This window comes from Corvus cornix, chromosome 2 (genome assembly GCF_000738735.6).
Source record: "Corvus cornix cornix isolate S_Up_H32 chromosome 2, ASM73873v5, whole genome shotgun sequence".
Lineage (NCBI taxonomy): Eukaryota > Metazoa > Chordata > Aves > Passeriformes > Corvidae > Corvus > Corvus cornix.
Window position 1 is genome coordinate 71,698,347 of NC_046333.1, and position 20,556 is coordinate 71,718,902.

A 20,556-nucleotide genomic window follows, 5' to 3' on the forward strand; every position below is an offset into this window, starting at 1 on the left:
CGAGAAATAAAAGAAATAGTTGGAATCACCAATGCTGCAGTGCAATGAAGATGCACAGTAACAAAAAAGCATTTGTAACAAAGGCAGTTTTTGTTCCTAGAGCTTCATGTACACTGAAAGGTCATTACAATGCACCAAGAAATAACTCCTTTTGCAGAGACTGAAGGGTGAATGACAGGCAGGGTCTCCACTTCTCTGTTTAGACTAATCTGTAACCTGAATTTCTAAGGTTCGCCTAGAACATCTATGCAAGGTAAATATGTAGCACTAGCTTGGAGAACCAACACCATTTTTTACCTTTGAATTTACCAGACTTTAAAGTTAAGTCAGTCTTACTCGCTTATCATTTCTTTCCCCTGCAACGCAGCCTTTCTGATTTTATACTTTATACTTTCCCAGACACAGCTGTATTTCCAGAACTGCTCTGTGACAATTGATTTGCATTTTTATTCATTGGGAGGGAAGCTTTGTGCTTGCCTGATATGTCAAAATCTTCTTCATAGGCTTGAAAAATTACCAAGTACTCATTTTCTATTCTGAGAGGAATGGGATACTTGGTGTGTCAGCTCAGCATGTTTAAGCCTTCGCTAGGCAATTCTTTTGAATCTATTAGATGAACGGCTAGCCCAAATTTTGTAGATGTCTGAAGGAAATTCTCATAGTTCTGTGTTCAGAGTGGTGTTTGAAGTTTGAGTATAAAGTGTATTCCTCACCCGTGTCACTTGTCATCAAGTTCAACATGTAAAAACAGACAGGAAAGAATAATAATGAAAATTCTATTTCCTGAAGATTTGATACAAAGCTGTTCTTGAACAATGCAAGCTCTTTCAAAATGAAGGTAAATTAAAAAAAACCAAACTAACCACAGAAGACAAGAAACCAACTACCTCACATTCCTAGCTGTGTCAGACAGGTATAAGGTACATTTACTTACATGTACAGAAGTTTTAGATCATCAAAGCAACAGTGGCCAGACCTTGTCAAATGTTGAGATTTTCATGGGGCAAGGAGGCATAGGCAAGCCAGAGTAAATTGACATCTTTCTGAAGTTATAAAGTAGCTGAAATGTTACTGTTGGCAATGACTATGTGATTCAGAAGGCCGAAGGACTATGATTTGAAGACTTCAAGTTATTTTATTTCAAGTGATTTTCAGCTATCAAACAACTAGCTTTGCTGCAGTATATTTTTGTGATCCATGTGTTCGTGCCTTTGGAAGCTGAGCAGAAGCTTAGCTAGAAGCTAATAATGAAAAAGAACACCACAGTTTTCTGGTTTGTTAATATCTGTGTGTTTATGACACAGATTACCTGGATTAATCTGAGAGATGTACATCCAGTGAAATAACTCAGAGTAAGCATTTACACAATGGATGTTTATGCTGGGTTTGGCTGGGATAGAGTTCATTTTCTCCACAGTAGCTGCTATGAAGCTGTATTTTGGATGTGTTAAAAACAGTGTTGATAATCTGGAGATGTTTCTGTTATTGCTGAGCAGGATTTACACAGAGCCTGAGACCTTTTCACCCCACCCCGCTGGTGAGGAGGCTGAGGGCGCAAAAGAGTTGGGAGGGGACACAGCTGGGACAGCTGACCCTAATGATCAAAGGGATATTGTAGACCATACATTGTCATGCTCAAAATATAAAGCTGCAGAAAGAGGAGGGGAGGAGGGGATATTTGGAGTTTCAGTGTTTGTCGTCCCAAGTCACTGCTTCCAGTGATGAATCCCTGCTTTTCTGGAGATGGCTGAACACCTGCCTGTCCATGGGAACTGTTGAATTAATTCCTTGTTTTGCTTTGTTTCCATATGTGGCGTTTGCTTTGTTAATTAAACTGTCTTTATCTCAACCTACAAGATTTTTCACTTCTAACTCACTGCTTCTCCTTGCCCATCCCACTGGTGGGACAGTGAGAAAGCAACTGTGTGGTGCTGAGTTGCTGGTTGGGGTTGAACCATGACACTGTTGACACATCCACAGCCCATAGCAGAGTCCTGAAAGTCACTGGCCCCGCTGTTACGATGTGACCGAGTGCTTCTATCCTTGAGAAATAGTATTTGTGAAAACTATAAATCTTCAGTAGAGTTGAATCCAGTTTGCAATGTACACCATTGCTCACCATCTTTTATCAAGTCTTGTCATCTGTGTTATTACCCTAACTTGGCCATTTAACCAAAGTGGTAGTTAAGCTAGAGAGTTTGTCACTTTTCTTATCATATCCCTCAGCATTAAAAATCATGTTTGCACTACAATTAACACTTACCTGATATTAGGTATGCTAGGTCACTAATCTAACAGTTTTACGTGGTCTTTTCAATATGGGTTACTTTGATGTATTAAAACAAACTCTTTTTGAACCGAAGACATGAGAATTCACGATTACAGGACATTAATCGTGTTGCATTTACTGATTTGTTAGATCATTATGAATTCATCTATTGTCAATAAAGTAATTTTGGTAGAGCTTTTTAAAATCTACCTATCACACACATATAAGGATAACACCGTACAGAAAAGTTAAACAGGACAACCTGACTTTAATTCTACTAAAACCAAGGAAACAGATTCTTACAGCTTTACGGAAAGTGTATTCAACTGTATCAGCACACAGGTTTAGCTGAATTTAGACCCATTGAGTTATTTTGTGATTAAGAAATATTGTACTCTATAGCTGACCTGGGTCTTGACAGTAAAGATAAATCTTAACAGAAGTTATTTCTTGTGGTAAACTGACAGATCTCTATCCAGCTCCACTGGACTTCTAACTTCCTGTACAGAGGTGTGACATTTAAACAATTCTTAAGAGCTTGTTACCTTTCACTAAGGTACTCTGAACTGTCAAGAAAGACCTACAAAGGTATCTAGATTTTCAGACTAGAACTGCCAAAAACCCCTTGGCTGGTAGAATTTGCAGTAGCACAATGCATCATTATGAAGCGCAATCAATTGATTCTTAAGTGATCGTGATTTGGGAAGAAGGGAGTCTGTTCAGTAGTGGAACTGAGTGAGATGCTAACAGAGTGCACTTTACTGTAAGTTTTCAGAGCTGCAAGAGGAATATGCAGAAGGAAAGTGAGCCTTCAGAATCTCCATTCCTCGTCATTACAGCTCCTCAGAAATGCAAAGAAAACAGAGGAGCATTTTGATGACTTGCCTAAGGCTGCCTTTTACAGCAGTTGATGTCTCAGATAGTTTAATCATATCATGTGCTTTTCTTCAGATACCAGTTTAAAAGAAGTCTAGTTACTAGGCTCTTATGCCTCTATTTAGCCTTGATTTATCAGAAGTTTCTGCTGAGAAAAATCCCAGACTTTTCAAAAATGCAGAACCATGAACACACTCACGGCACTGCTCTCTTCTAGTGGTGGAAGGTACATGCCCTTCTTTCACAGCCCTACACAAAAATGGACTTGATACCACTTGTGAAGAGATGTTAGTGTATATGAGAAGCAACTATATTCTTTTTTTACCTCTTCAAAGGTTACCTCTTCTGATGCAGTAATATAACCTCCTCCCTGACTTCAAAGCTCTGTTGCAATCAGGTTTTGACCCTGAGCCTTTAGAGGTATGGTATGGACAACTAGAGTTTAAGAGAAAAAATCTTTACCAAAGACAGTAACAGTAAAACACACTTTTAAAATAATGGTTCTTAAAGGCTTTATTTTGAAGTTGTTGAGATGGCTTCTTTTCTACTACCTCTGCTCAGAAACCTGAGAATACCAAGGGCAGGATGATGGAACTTTCCACATTTAATGAATGATAGGGTCAATTCTCAGTCATGCTCTTGTTCTCCAGCCTTGGCAGGGAGCTTCAGCTCAGGCAAAAGAATATCTGGATCTAAGGTGTTTGGCAAGGAGACATCAAGACAGGATTTTTTTCCAAGAGGCTGCAGAAATTCCTAGTGCTTTTGGATGTTACGGTGACAGCATGAACCAAACTGCAGCATTTGTTTAGTCATTTGAGGGACTGACACATATCTCAAGAGTTCAGACAGGAAGTTACGAAGCAAAAATTACGATCCCCTGTCTCAGCACATTTGAGATACTTGATGAATAGATTTTTGGGGTGAGCTCTTGTCCCTTGCTTGCCACAATATGCCATGTGAATACACTTAGAAAAGACTGCAATAACCTTTTAATATTGAAAGTTTTAGGTAACTGAGTTGTTAAGTTCTCAATCCAAACACACTTTAACTTTTCAAGGTCTGATAAACCTCCACTTATAGGCGATAAACTTTAAGCTCCTTTGTGACATTTTGACAATCATGACAATTTCTTGCGGTTACATCTTCCAGTCATGAGATTTGCAGAATTTACACTACTGCCACAGGACCTATAGCACGCTTGTTTTCATTAATATTTCAGATTCTCAGAGATCAGCAAGGGATACTCTTAATTCCAAGTGCCATAGGACACGGAAAAGAAGCTCTAATATATCCATTATGTCTGTCAATCTTCATTTTAGATATCACTTATGATTTCTGCTATGTTTTACATCTGGTCATAATTTTGCTTTGCATCTGTTTTGTGCTGGAGTTTTATATGCTTTTATGCCAAGCAGTATTGTGTCTAAATATATCTACAGTTTATTATTTATTTAATCAATCTTGGCAAGATGAGTGGGTTTTTTTTTAAGTTCAGCAACAAAGCACAAACCCTCCCTGTGTCCCTGAAACAGACAGTTTGAACTGTGAGAATTTGGTGAGCACCGAACACTTTCTTTTCTTTTCTTTTAATGAAACTTTTCAGCACATACCCAGAGGTAGCTGTAAAATAAGATTACAAGGGGAAGCAAGTCTGTTTAGAATAATTTGTTTTTGCCTGAAATTGGACATGCTCAATGCATTGTAATAACACAATTTCCTTTTCAATGCAGATTGTGTGCAATGATGAAATATGTACATTACGTCTAATGATCCCAAAAGTGTTAAGCAATTTTCATGGCATTGACAAATCACCACATAGCAGAACATCAAATACAACTGCCGCGGGCCTGTATTTTCCTGCAGTAATAATAGATAGGTTTCAGACTCATCAACTCAACAAGCCTCAGGTTTTCATTCCTAAATAGTTTATTTCAGTAAGAAGTCAGCTCATCCATTGCTGAAGTATATTGACCTGCAGTTATTACTTCTCCATTAGAAAAACAAATCAATGACATGACCTGTCTCAGTCTGTTCACGCTGAAGTACTATAATGTAGAGTCTTACTTCTGAATGAATAACTTGGATCAAGTAGATTAGAATCTCTTGCTTTAGGCTTCTGACATCTGACCCAGTAAAGACAGCACAACTCTTTCTGTCAAGGATGATGGGTGAAAAATTATGTTCCATTATGCATGAATACCACAATCAATTTATTATTTCCTAGAAACAGGCTCTTGAACCTATGCTATCATCTTCTCACTCAAAAAAAAAAAATATTACAAATTCATAATCAGCTGCCTTTGAGGATAACTGGTAATTTTGTTTCTCATGGGTATACATGATTCTGCTATATATCAAGTGACAGCATGGATGAGAATTGAGGAATGACCTGTACATTTCAAGGCAATATGCTGGCTACAAAATGGTGTCACTTCTTCTGCCAGAAGGTTAGAAGTGACTCTTGATTAAATTAGCTTCAGGCAGGAGTTCTACTCCCTCCAAAGCAACTAATGATGTTAAGTCCACAACTGAACAGCTTAAAGCAAAGCCTTAAAAAGCACAGTAATTTTAAAGGGAATACATATCTTCCAAAACAGATGCTCTGTAACTTAATAATCTTGTTTATTGAAATTAGAGATCTGATCTTCTGCATTTTGATGTGGGCTGAAGAACCATACTCCAGCCCATCAAAATCACATCCATGTCTGCTGCTCAAACATCTCCACGTTAGGGCAGATTAACGTAGTAAAAAGAAAGGGATTATGCAGTCTCTTCACTGCATGTATCAACTGAGTTAGAAAGGTTATTATGTTATCAGGGCCATGAATGGATTACTGTGTTGTTGACAGAAACAGCAAATACATGAGTTCTTTTACTCAATGTGTTCTTATGACTTTGGAAAGTCTGTAGCATTTCTGGACTTATTTGGCTTGAGTGTTCTACTCAAGAGAGTAACACTGTTGGTCCTCCTTAATGTACACTATGACTAACACTTTCCTTTAAAAGCACATGTAGGCGTGAAACAAGATGCAGAAACTTAAAGGTTTAGATGTCTCTGCTGTAAGCACACATGTTGAACCACAACGTTAATACTTAAACAAAGCCATGCACTTTTATGCTCTCTGTGATCAAGTAAACCCCCTGACGATATTGAGAAATTCTGCCCTGAAGTTTCTAGCTATGAAGCATAATACACAAATTTAGATGAATTAGAGTTTCGACAACTCTGATTACTTCTTTAGTTATGCCACCACTTTTTATCAAGAGCCAAAAACGTGAAATAAGTTCCAATCACAGGTGTCTGTCCTAGCCAAGAGAACTTTTGAGGTGTGCTTGTAAATAATTATTTTTGTAATAAATAATGATGTGTGGAAAGAAGTGGATGATAAGGGACAAAAATCAATTCCTCCCAACACCATTTCACATATATTTTAGCTACCTTTGGGTTTAAACCCTGATTGAACATTTGCAAAATTAAGATAATGAAAAAAGAAACTTGGCAGTTATTTTTATTTTACAGGAGAAACAGAAGCAAGGACATGTTTTAGAATTATAACTGAAATACATTGAAATACAAGCAAAATAAAATTTTTTACCCTTGCCCTTTCAACCTAATAACAACTGCAGCATCCCAGAGATATGTTTTCTGTTGCAAGAAGTCCCCTGTTTGGATGGATTCTGTAGAGCATAAACAACCTCTTTCAAACTGGAGTGTTTGTCTCTGACATAAGACCTGTCCACCTCCACAACAGTCTGTTCTTACTGGCTTGCAGCATGGTTTTGTTCAGTCTTTGAAGAATCTTCTGCAAGAGGTGATTTATTTCCCTGGTTCACATGCTGCTATTTAAAATGCATTCTGGTGAACTTTAAATTACAGCGTAACAAATTAAACCAGAGGAGGCCCTCTAATATTAACAGCTGGAGCACTAACAAATATTTTCCAATTAAAAAAGCTCTAGCTCATTAAGTGTGAGGGAAAGTTCATTTCAGATCTTCAAATGCAACAGGCTACTAAACAGTCAATTAGCTTTTGAGTCATGTCTCGTCCTCCAAAGTGGATGTTAATACCACTCTATTACTTGAACATTATACCTAAGAAAGCACGAACAATCCGTTTCATGCCTAGTAATTTTTTTTAATGAGCCTTCGTATAGGCCACTGCTAATGCCACATATATTATATTCCTAAATTCAGCACACATACTGCCTGCACTGCTGACTTGGAGATTTAAGTTCTGTTCAATAACCAAAACAATGATCATACTGCAATAGTGAGAGCGATGGTTACAGATAATAAAGGTTATATTGCCTTTGACTTTTATATAAGGAAATTTACCATTTTACCACATCTATCCATCACTTACTGCTTACGGTCCTGCATATTGCAGTTTGTAGACCTCTTAATACACACAGAGTACACATCTTAAAAAAAATGCACTTGGGGATAAGAAATACAGGTTGAGATGCAGCTTGAAGTGCAGAATGGTTTTTACTCTGCTGAACCATATGCTTTACTGTAAGGAGCAGAATTAGAAATGGTTGGAAATTTTTCTAAAATTTACTCAGGAAAAAAAAATTCCCAGAGGTAGGATGTAGTGGGTTCAGTTCAAAACCAGGCAGAAACACCAACTAGAGTGTAGTGGTTCGGGTCAAAATACTCATTACTTACTTATTTACCTTCTGTGAGATAAGAATTAGGAAAAAGCAAAGCAGGCACAAAACTTAAAAGAGTATAAAGTTTATTAACAGACCTAAAAGAAAGGAAAAAAAAAAAGTCAGGCCAAACCTTCAGAACACTTCTCCTCCCCCCACCTTTCTCCCTTCTCCCACTGACAATGTAAAAAGACAACCCTTGAGATGTTCAGTCAGTTTACCACTTTTATAATAACCTTTTTCATTTCACTTAGGGAGAGGAGTTTCTCTTGCTCATGCTATGGAGACATCTCCACAAGAAGTTCTCTCATGGCTCAGTATCACAACGAGACAGGTGCCTGGGTTGGTTCTCTGCTCGCATATCAGAGTCCCTTCCCACAACTCACAGCTTTCCCCACAACTGCTTTCGAGGGTCCAATCTTGAGCTACTGGGGTACCATTTTAAGGATGAGCTGTTCAGAAACAAAGATTCTCTTCACCTATCTCTGGGAGCATCTTCATCTCTAGGACTATCTCTGGGAACATCTTCATCTCTAGGAACAGAGGTCTTCTCCTTCCCTGGGAGCAAGAATCCTCATCAGTTCCATCTCTCCCTGTTCAAACTTCTCATCAAATTACAGCTGCTTCAGCATTTGCTTGTTTCAGTGCAGGTACTTTTGCTCACAAGTACAGTTTGAATGCTCCACCCCCCATGCTTTCATGAAATTACAACAGGTGGTCTGATATATCATAGCCCATCACCACCATAGCTTTACAACAGAATTTCAGCTTCTAAGCATCTCCTCTTTCTCCTCCCTCAGGAGTTCTTTATTAACTTTGATGTCTCTCTGGTGCTCTCTTAACTTGCTGTCACCTTACCCTCTTCCTCTGACTCGGGAGAGGATTAATGTCTGCAGGCTTCATCTGTTCTGGAGGAAGCTTATAGCACTAAAAGGGTTAATCTCACCTGGGCCCCGCAGCTGGAATTCGCTTATCACCGTTGGCCACATGATCTTTGCTGGGCAGCGGGGCAGCTTCAGCTGAATCTTCGGCCACACTGGAGGGGAGGGGGGAAAACCCGGGCCGTGCCACCTGCACAGAGCAGGGTTGTGGGGGGGCTGCGGGTGGAACAGGGCCACACGGCTCCAGGATGGCTGTGTCCCGGCCCTGCTGGGCTGCACAGGCCACCCCCTCCCCCCTCACCCCCCCAGTTACCTGTCTCAAGGCCAAAAGCAAGAGAGAGCTTTCCCGGGGTTTGTTCATTCTTAAATGTGGACCACAGAGGTGTGTCAAGCTCCTTAAGTGGCTTAAAAAGTTGCCAATATTCAAACTATCCAGTTGATTGGTTCTGTTAGGTCATAGAGGAAACTGTAAGCACCTCTTTGCAAGAGAATCACTTCCGTAGCTATGCTAACCCATGACATAGGAGTAAGGAGATGATAATTTGCAAAGAAGCTTTTAAACAGAAAGGTACCATTGGTAGAGTTTCAGCTCAGATAAACTACTACAAAGAAGAGAGTAGCCCCTTGTTGACACAGAATAAAATTAGACGAAGAAATGTGACACTGTATCTGACTGTATGCTAGAGATCTGCACAGCCAAACTCAGAGTTTGTAGCAACAGTTTTCTGAATTCTGTAATTTTTCCTTACTTATAAAAGAATCATAGAATATCCCATGTTGGAATGGACCCAAAAGGATAATCGAGTCCAACTCTTGAAATGAAGAAGGAATGTTAACTGAAGAGGGAAACTTCATAGATTTGAGAGAGGAAGATTTTTCTCTTATGAAAGGGCATGCACAGAAATGTTGAGATTCCAGATAGTATACCATGTTATCTTCAAGAGGAACAGCTGCTGCTTAATTGTTAAAACAAGATAATGTTTATCACACGTGTGTCATGGATATGCAACAGGGGACAGATATATTTTGAAGAAGAACTTTTTAAGCAGAAAGTAATGATAGCAAAGATAACTGCAGCCAGTTATCATAGCCCTCCTTACAGGTTGGATACTGGGAGATCTGAGCCTGAAAAGGGATTTTTTTAAACAACTTTTCTCCAGGCATAGTAAAACAAAAACGAATTCAAAAGATTTTGTTTTAACCCTCCTTCATTTCATTTTTTCTTTCATGAAACAAGAATCTCCAGGTCAGAAATCATTAACCTCACTCGAGGCTGCAAGGATAGAGATCAGGACCACCCTGAGGGTTTAACACTGTGTCATGGCACTTGGGAACTGCCTCAAGCCTTGGGAAATAGCCTTCAGCTCCAGGATGTTTGATTGCTTTTCCTTTGGAGCTAGTGACACTATGCCCAGAGTCAACTTCCATCCACATGGCAGTGAATTCTGATTTAGACAACATTGCCACTACTTGCTGCCCTGCTCCAAACCTCAGAAAGCATATCACATTTTGAGACAGCATGTACAACCATATAGAGAAAAAAATCCATAAAGCTGTTTTTTCCAGGGCAATAACTATGCTAATTTATACCTTGGAGAAATCAAAGTTCACTGTTGAATTTAATGCCAGTTAAATAGACAATTTGCATGCAACAGCAGCTTTTACAAAAGGAAGAGTGAAAATAGCCCATTTTTGGTTCTTCTCTGCAGTACACTCTTCTCTCTCTATTTCTACAGGCCAAAAGCACGTCTTAAAAATGTTATTCCCTTCCATATATTTCTGAAAAAAACCACCTCTATTTTTATTCTTATATTTAATTGCTATAGCCTCTTGCTGGATGTTGTATCTCTTCAAAGAAGTAATACAGATCTGAATTTCTCATTCTCTTGTGAAAATCTAATCCTATTCTATCAAGTTTATAGATTACACTAGCATTTTCATACTTGTTCTGTTTCAGAAAATCAGAATATAAGGGCAGTTTTAAATTGCTTTTACTTGAAACTGAGTAAAAACTGGTAAGCATTAAAGGCAGTTTCCTCTTCATCCTGAAGAATAATTTATCTCAGAGAAAAGAGTAAGTTGGTACAGTAATTGTAGAATTGAGAAATGCCAGTTTCATTCAACCTGTCTCCACAGGAGAAATTCAGTACAGATGGATTTCAAAATAACAATGAAAATTAAATGAATGTTAAAGAGCAATTCACTTTTTGTGTGCAATCTCAAGCTACTCTATACTCTTCACATTCCTATTTGAATGCAATTTGCTGCAGTTATTCTAGTATAATTTTGTTGTCTTAAGCATTCAGATCAGAACCTCTTGAGCAGTGAACAAAGATAATATGAACTGTTTAACCTGGAATGCCAAAATTGTGTCTGAAGACATTACTTCCTGCGGGGACAATTGCCTCAGTAAGTGGGTACCAGGAGAAATGTTTCCTAGCAAAATGTTTTTTACACCATGACAGTTCTTTCCCAGTTCTTGAGCCATTTCAGCGGAACATGGTCTGAACCAGTACTTACATGTATTTAAAAAAAAATAAGAAAGCTACCATATTTCCTGGTGAGCTTCCTCGTCTGTTTTGGTAGGTTTAAAGCTCTCAAAGTTTCACCATTTTACACAAAATGGACCAGGATGGATTAGTACGAGACAAAATTTCTTGGGACAATGAGGCATATCCTGGGATCTTTCAAAGAATTCTCATATACATATAGAGAGAGAAAAATGCTTTCTAAAAACATCCCGAAATTTCACTCAGAATAATCTCCCTAAAATGTATTTCACTGATATTCACATCTAGAGGGAAATGAGCAATGACTGAAAACAGGATGAATATACATTTTCTCAAGGTAGGCATCCTAATTTTCAAGAAATTAAAGAAATTCCAGGTCCAGTAGAAAAGTCTATGTTATAAGACCTGGTAAGTAAAGTCTTCACTGTGCAATATATTTTTGCAAATCTGTGGAGGTGTCTGTCTAATGTGAAATAGATATTCTTACCCTCACCCTCATTATTTCACTGGCATTTCAATTCATACCTTAGGAGTACCTCCTGGACATCTGTCAGCAGAGGGAAGTAAGACATGGAATTTAATGGGATGTTCCCTGTTCGTTTCCCTCATGGCTGCTCTCAATCCATTCTCCACCCAGCCTATATCTTTTCTTGGGATTGCCCCAACCCATGTGCAGGACCTTGCACGTGGTCCTGTTGAACTTCATGAGGTTTGTATTGCCCCACCTCTCCAGCCTGTCAGGGTGCCTCTGGATGGCATTCCTTCCCTCCAGCTGTTGACTGCACAGCTTGGTGTTGTCAGCAAACTCGCGAAGGCTGCACTCAACCCCATTGTCCATATCTCCAAAAAAGATCTTAAAAAGTGCTGGTCTCAGTACCAACCCCTGAGGAATGTCACTCCACTGGGACATTGAGCTGGACACTGGACATTGACCTACAACTCTTGTTAGTAGTAGGCTAGTTCCCCAAGAAGTTTTGGGTTAGAAGACCTAACAGTTGTCCCTCAATTCTCTTGGATGTCAGCAAAACAACTTGATTCTTTCTGTCTGGTGTTTGGGATGTCTTTGTTCCTGAAGGCTCCTGTAGTGAGATGCTGGAGTCAGACTGGGCTTCCAGGCTGTGTTACCCTGCTGTACCTTGTACACCAAAGCACTTCTTCCTGAGAGGACAGACATTAAGAACCATTTAACCTCATCAGGAATCAGAAGATTTCATACACAAAGTCTCTGCATTATTGAAGTTCTCTTACTTCAGAAATACTGGCCAGTCCCCTAATAGTGAGCAGTAGAAGTGAAGAGTATATGCCATTGTTTAAGGACATGAAAAGCAGGCAGAGCAATTTATGACCAACAATGCTGAAGTAGTAAAGGAAATAAAACCTCACTTAAATATAATTAATATGAGAAAAATCTCAGTGACAAGGGTACAATGCACGCATCTTGCAAACAATAGCTCATTTTTCCTTTTTATCGGGAATTTAGTGTTACATGACATTGAGTGTCTTAACTAACAAATACATTAAAAAACTTTTGTGAAACAATCTTATGTTAATTCCACTCATAAAATACTTTAGGTTGGAAAAACCTTTAAAGGTCTTCTAGTTCAACACCTCTGGAAAGACCAGGACACCTTCAAATAGTTCAGGTTGCTCAGAGACACATCCAGTCTGACCGTGAACATTTCCAGGGATGGAACACCTAAGCAGTACTTACACAGTTTCAGGGTCTTTTCTGCCCCTCACTCCACTTAACCAGAGAGGAGGCTGACTTTCAAGCAGCTCCTCAGACCCACACTACAGCTTCTTCACCCTCTTCTGCTTTTCCTTTCTCACCGTGTCACACATCCCCTTCATCAGCTACCACCTGCTACAGCCACTAAACACCACTTCTGCCTCGTCATAACTCCCAATTCACCCACTAGATCCTCAATTACATGATTTACCAGTAGAAGCATGTCGCTGTTGTACCAAGAGCTGGTGAGAAACGACACAATCCAAATTCAGGGAGAAACGGAATTACTTCATTAAATACAAGCTAGGTTATATACCTTTGTACGTAAGGGTGGCAGGAGGTTATTGGTCCTTTGACCAGCCACCCCTTAGAAGGATTGGCTGAGATCGTCTAACACCCGTTCAAAATATTTTTTCCCGTATACCAAAACAAGACTTGGAAAACAAACTGCAGATGTGCGATAAAGCCTTGGTTTACAAAAACCTTTACACTGTTTTCAGCTAGCTTGCATGAGGAAGGAAAATTTCACAAAATGCTTCAGCAGCTGGAAAATTCCTCTGCCCCTAGCTTTTTAGCATCCACAGAAGCAGAGATTGTGGCATCTCCTTTGAAAGGTCTGTAGCCATTCTTAATATGCTATCTATCTCCTTTATATCAGAGAAATGTTAAAGTAGAAATACATTTAATGAAGTGTAAGAACACTAAAAAGAGAGCTATAACTAGTTACACTGAATTGGGGAAAAAGAAAAAAAATCATACCCTCTGGGTGAAGCAGCTGTTGCCCTTACAGCAGGTACATTAATGACTACAGTTACTGAGTACCTAGACATCTCTAAATGGCACACTGAGCACTGCAGATAAAAGTAAATGGAACATTAAGCTAGCCACAAAAGCCTTTCATTTTCTCATGACAGCGAAGAAGTATATGACTATATAAGACCAAAGCAAGTAATTTTATTTACAGATCTAGAACCTTCCAGATGATTGAAAGAGGAAAGCCTTACATAAACTAGCACAACATTTTAATACTCCAGGAGAAGAAAAAGAAAAAAAGGTTGTATAATTTTTGCAGTCGCTTCCCAAGTCTTGTGTCTCAGTGTGCAATTAAAGACTAGAGGAAATGAAACCTGCTGTACATACATATAACTGATTACTTAATTTTGTAGGAGGTAATGTCCAGCCCTTTTAAGTGTCTTGAAGTCCCAGGTTTCATTTCGCAAGATGAATTGGTGAGACAACCTTTAGCATCTGTTTTATTTTCCAATAAAAAAGCCTTCTAAAGTATCAAAATGGCTCAATTTGAAAAAGGATCATACTGGTTACGACCTTCATTTAACCCATAGAAAATAACTTGTCTGCAGTAAAGGACTGATTCAAATGGTTTTGCCTTTGCTGCTGCTGTTGCTAAGATGCCCAAGATGCATGCTCTCTTGATTCTCCTCAGACTGTCAGGCAATTTATTCTCAATCTCCAGCAATGTGAAACTCATCAGTTTCAGATTACCTGGAAAACACTGTGTAAGAGCTCACATTTTTTTCTAGCATTTCACTATCCAATTGTTAGGAAAACCTCCAAACCTAGTAAAAGTATATTCACAGATAAGTGTCATCAAAGCGTGTCTTTCTCACAGGCTCAGTGTTGCATGGAAGTCTCTTATCTTAGGCAAACTGTGGTTCAGAGAACAGCTGTGTCCATTGCATGTGTTGTTGCTGACCTTGATCTTAACTGTGTTTTCCTGCTTCAGATGTTCTGGAGCTGTCTTTGGTTCCAAAACCTCTGGTTTGCTGATCCATGAGTTTCCATTTCATCTCTGACTGCTGCGTTGTTTCTCATGGTGGTGTGCACTCTCACTGTGTTTGACTCCAGATGCACAAGAGGCGACCTCTGGGATACACAGCTTTATCCCAGGCCTGGCAGTCTGGGTGAAGATCAAAGAGATTCAGATCGGCCAGAGCGAAGGAGGCTTCTTTTCTCGTGCCTTGTATGTGATGCCGTTGTGTCAGAGACTGAGCAGCTCTGCCTGTGGACTGTCTAGGGCCTAGTAAAGAGTCAGCTCATGCTGCTGCCTCAGGGGGAGAATTTGTACTGCCTCTTCCCATTTCCTGGTTTGCTCTTTACACAGAGCTTATGAGAGTAGGAGGCTGACAAGTTTGAGATGCTAATCCACCCCAGAGTTTAGTGGAAGCAATCAACAGTGCCAGCCAGCATTCATCTGGGAAAAGAGAAGATGGAGAACAATAGTCACACTCACTGCCACCATATGGTGGTGAGAGATGTCTCATTTCTTTAGAAGGCTACACATTTTTGAGAATTTCTCTAGCTCTGCTCCAGATCAAATTGTTTCTCTGTCTTCCATCTATGGATGAATAGGGCTTAAAGTGTTAATTTACATTCTTTTGCGTGATGGTTTATTACACAGTGCAGGTAAGTAGGTCTGTCACGGTCTTTTCCTTCTAGGACTGAAGAAACATTACCAACATCCTTTGTTGTCCTGAAATCTTCCTCAGTTTATGATGCAATTAAAGCTTCCAAACTATAGCTGGGATTATTTTTCTGCCCCATCAAATACCCATGTAACTTGTGTGCATGACTATATGCAATTCCTGCTTCTGGGAAAAAATAGAAAATTGTTTTGTCCAAAAATTTCTTCTCAGGCTTATGTTTTGCAGCTGGAAAATCGGTTTTCCAAACGTGCCAAATACAAACAATACATTGTTTTCCTTGCATTTCATTTTACATTCTTATCATCTAAAGGAAAGAAATATATTTTCCCTCTCTATAGCTATCGTTTGAAAAGAATATATACAACTTGACCTTTACCAGCAGACTGCTCACATCTAATGTTATTCCAGCCTCAGGAAATACATAATTCTGAAAATCAAAATTGTACCATCAAAACATGGCCACAGCATTAGTCCTACTGGCCATGGGGAAAACTCTCAGAGAATAAACAAATCTGAAATAATGTCAAAGGTACTTAGTAGTCACTCTTCTGTAAACAATGTACTAGAGCCTTTGTTTTCACTGCTAAATCACAAATACACAAAGAATCACAGACATAAAAATTTTGCAGTAACAAACATGACAAATGATGGAATTGCATTTCCCTCTTCCTTTTGTTCTTTACTCAGTGGAACATCCACTGCGATTGTGAAGGTTCAATGAAGTATAGATTGTTGAAGATTGATGTATGTCTAAAATTAGTCTTAGTAAGAGATGCACTGCCATGCACTGTATCATTACAGATTGTGAATACAGTTACAGGTGCACACTAATGTGCATATCAGGGACTGCACTGTACAGATTCCAGCTATAGAATTTAGCTACAGGTTCTTCTAGGACCAGATACCAATAAGTTGTTAACAACTCTTTATAACACTTTCTATGGGCAAATCTCTAAAGACATTGATGACACACTTGTCATACCTGCCCTGTGTTTACAAGTTAAATCACATATTTACTTGTCTTAACTGATTCTTAATATGCCATGTTGCAAAGCATGATCAATACAATGATCACTTTCTTTTTATACCTAGGTAGGAAACTGAACATAGGATGGTCATATGTGTTGTGGTTTAACCCTGACCAGTAACCAAGTACTGTGCTGCCACTTGCCCATGGCAGGATGGGGAGGATAATCTGGAAAAAAAATTTAAAATCCTGTGTTTAGATAAGAACAGTTTAATAATTATAACAAAGTAAAATAGAATAATAATAATAATAATAATGATCATGACAACAACAATAATGCTAAAGGAGAGGAAGAGAGAGCTAAAACCCAATAGAAACAAATTATACACAATCCAATTGCTCAGCACCTGCTCGCGGATACCCAGCCTGCCCTGAGCATCAGTCAGACTCTCTTCTGTTTAACTCACCCAGTTTATATCTCAGGCATGACACTCAGGCATGACACTCTGGCCAGCCCAGGTCAGCTGTTCCAAACATTGTTCTTAGCTACTTTAGGAAATACATTTTTTTTAAATGTATTTTTCTTCTGAAATATGCAAGTTGGAACATTTTGATCTTATTTCGAGTAATAGATTTAATTTTTCAGATGAAATTACTTGTATTTGTACTTTTTCTTAATCTTAAAAAAAAATTAGACCCCACATTGAAGCAAATACATTAAAAACATAAACAGTGTTGACCACCCCAGTATGAAAAATTTCTACCGATTAATAAAATTGCAGATAAAAATGCTGAAGTTTCATTATTGCCAGTGAATCAAAGAAGAAGTGGATTTTTTTAGCCACCTAAACAATAATTACAAATTATTAATTACAAAATTAGGCATCAAAAATTAGACCGCAAAAAAAACAAAAGGGAGAAATGGAAATTTGAGGAAGTATCTTTGGCAGGTTTGAGAAGGATGTAAGACACAAAAGAAAGAGATTATATATCACATTTATATTTGGAATTTTCTCTTAAAAATATCTTTAAGTAAGCAAATTCTCTTTTGTTTCCAGTCACTTTTCAAACACTTATCGACCTGTGCCAGGCATTTCCCAGGATTTCCTCAGAAACCTGATGAATCACAGGCAGCAGCAAAAATAAACGTTAGTGGGAATTCACCCCCAACAACATTCAGCGCTTTAAAAGTGTTTCTTCTCCATGAGGCCAGTCCCAGGCATTTTGTTCACTAAATGGTTCTTTTCAGCTGTTGGACCTAATTATGAGGACATTTTGGCAACAGGCTTAAGCAGCATGACTGTATAAGTAGCTCCTTAATAAGAATTCGTGTTTGATGATTTTAGTGTCACTTACTCTGCATTATACACAAGGTTATGATTTAAAGAACAATATGCAATACTGGCACTAGAGGTGGATAAAGTAGAATGTTTAATACTGTAGCATTCAGGGCTTAGAGGTGTTTTGTGCCTTCTGTATTGTTAAAGCTTAGTATTGGTATGTTGTCTAGAGAGAGAAAATATCAAACAAATTAAAGGCTTAGAAGGAAAAAAGGAGAGAACCAAGGCAAAGGAAGCAGATTAAAAAAATCCAAGGATGAGTAGGTGGGATGGGAAGGAACAGAGTTTTGTTACTAGGATTGCTACCCTCCTTGAAATCTGAGAAACAGGGAAAAAAGGGAACTACTTCTGTACTTCTGCACTGTCTAATGATACATAGGGTGACCTGTTAGAAAAGAAGCAGAATCCATAACCTCACCAAAGGCAGAACTTTTAATCTGCAGATTTTGTTCTGTCAAATTTCCTATGAAAACCCGTGTACCATATATATTTTATAAAGGTATTGCTATCATTGCAACTTATAAACAAGGAAACCAAAAGTCTTATCAGTGAAGTATTTCTGTCTGACATGATATTGTTACCTGCATTGACAATTTTGGACTATCTGGGAAGTGGAAGTCACTAATGCATCATCTTTTGACTTGCACTTCTCAGGAACTTTAATGAGCAAGCTTTGAGCAGCACCATATTTACTTGAAATAAAATAGCACTTAGAGGCATGGAAACAAAATGCATCCATATTCTGACTTTAATTACAGACATTTCTAAAATGCCACTTACAAAAGAAAAATCAGGGTTTACTGAGGAGGACCAGTCAGGTCTCAGTTTAATGACTGGCCTAGAGCCAAGGCAGGGAGTAGCTCAGAGAAGCTAGTGGACTTACTGGAAAAAGGGGGCATCTGAGTTTGAGCAATTTGAATTACTCAAACAATATCAGAAGTTCAATGTTAGTGGGAATTGGGTAGCTGGTGACATGTACTTAAAGTGAAAAAATAAATAAAGTTGAAGTGAAGAAAGTCCCAAGGCAGGCTTTGATACATTAAAGTCAGGTATTTGAGTTAGCTTGGCTATTAGTATTCAGAGCTGAGCAAAATGAAGCAGCAGGAAGGACCACCTGATGCAGGCTACAGTGTTCCAGAAGGCTTTTGTACACCTTGGAGTCTTATTAAATTTGTGTTTTCTAAAACATGTTTAGAGGCAATTACAAGAATGGCTGGAAGAGATGCTGAGTAGCAGAGTATCTCACCTCCATATTAGTTACTCTGCTGGGAGATATTTCTGGACTGTACATTGTGACTCTACATTGAATAAATCTAAGGTTTAGTATTGCCTAGGGCAGGCAAGGGATGGACATATTTTAGACCTGTTTTGGGATGTCTAGCCCTCGGTTTGCAATAATGAACCTAATTCTGTAAAGCAGTGAAAGACAAACACAAATTAGTATTTATTTGTTTTGCCAAGGACCTTGAGTAAAACTGTATGCTGTCAACTCTGCTAAAGGCATGCAATCCATAAGAAAGCAGCCCAGGAGACAGTGCAACCTCCTGTGGTAGAAGATGAGCAAAACCACTAGGACATTTATGGAAGCTGCTGAAAATATGTAACTAGCATTTAGCAAGGGAAGACTGGAATGATTTGTCTCTCCCCAGTGAGGTGGCTCCTTCCTTGAGAGGGCTAAGCATCCCTGCTTGAAATTATTTATGCTCAAAAATAAATTGCAATAGAACTGTAAATTAATACACAAGCACTACACAGAATCAGACACAAATTCAGACCAGAGACACTTCCTGAATGTTTCAAGATGTAGTGAGTAAAGCTTTCCTTTGCAGACAGGAGCTCCCTTATCTGAGAGGGGGGGAGGTGGGAGTCCCTGTAAGTCTGCAGGCACCAGCAAAGGGACCCAGCACCTTTGTGAGCTGTGCTTGTGACAGAGAAGCAGGGCAGACAGGGGTCCACAGCCTCAAAGATAGGTAAGAAATTCATATACCTTTGTGGGGGTGATACAAGTCTCCCTTGGGGTCATTGTAGACCTAAGCCAGACTGCCTCTCTCCCAGGACTGGTCTGTGGCCGGACCTGGTGACAGGGAGGGAGTTTGTGTCAGAGCAGGAGCTGGGACTGGGTTTGCTGGGTCTCTGACTTGCCATCTACACTGTGGTGTGGGAGCTGCACCTCTGCTGTGGTGACAGAGAATTTCCTCCTGCAAGAGACACTGAAAGCTGAAGGCAGAAAACCGATGTCTTCCATCCTTGCTCCTGAAAGTGGTTGGGAATTACAAAGGATTTGTGGCACTGATGGGGACAACAGGGACCATCAAGCAGGACAGGAGGGGACCTTCCAGTGCTGCCCCTTGGATGCATAAGGAGAAAGGACCCATATTCTGGGCCTCCTAGAAATACAGTCATAGAACTGTTTAGGTTGGAAAAGACCTCTCAGATCATTGAGTCCAACCATCAACCCAGCACTGCTAAGTCCACCACTAAACCACAGTCCTAAGTGCCACATAACACACATCTTTTAAATACCTCCAGGGAAGGCCCTTTTCCCCCAAGACTGATCTTGCTGGAGAATTATCTTCTTCTTCCACAGTAGCAGTAGAAAGAAAATGTTTATGGAGTCAAGTCTTCTGCCCCCACAGTCCAGCTCTGACCAAGGCTAGGGCGACTGACTCACAGCGCCGTTACCAGAGGATGGGAAGGGACAGAGCTGCCACAGACAGACACAGAAGCCTCAAGGAGGGGAAGAGATGGTAACAGAGAACAAGGTAACCTCTGTCATCCGACTCCTCCCATTCACTCTTCTTGGAAAAGCTAATTTCTTTCCACAGTGACGAGCTGGTGATGCACAGGGGAGACAGAGGCTGCTCAGCATGTCTGGTTTAAGGCCCTAT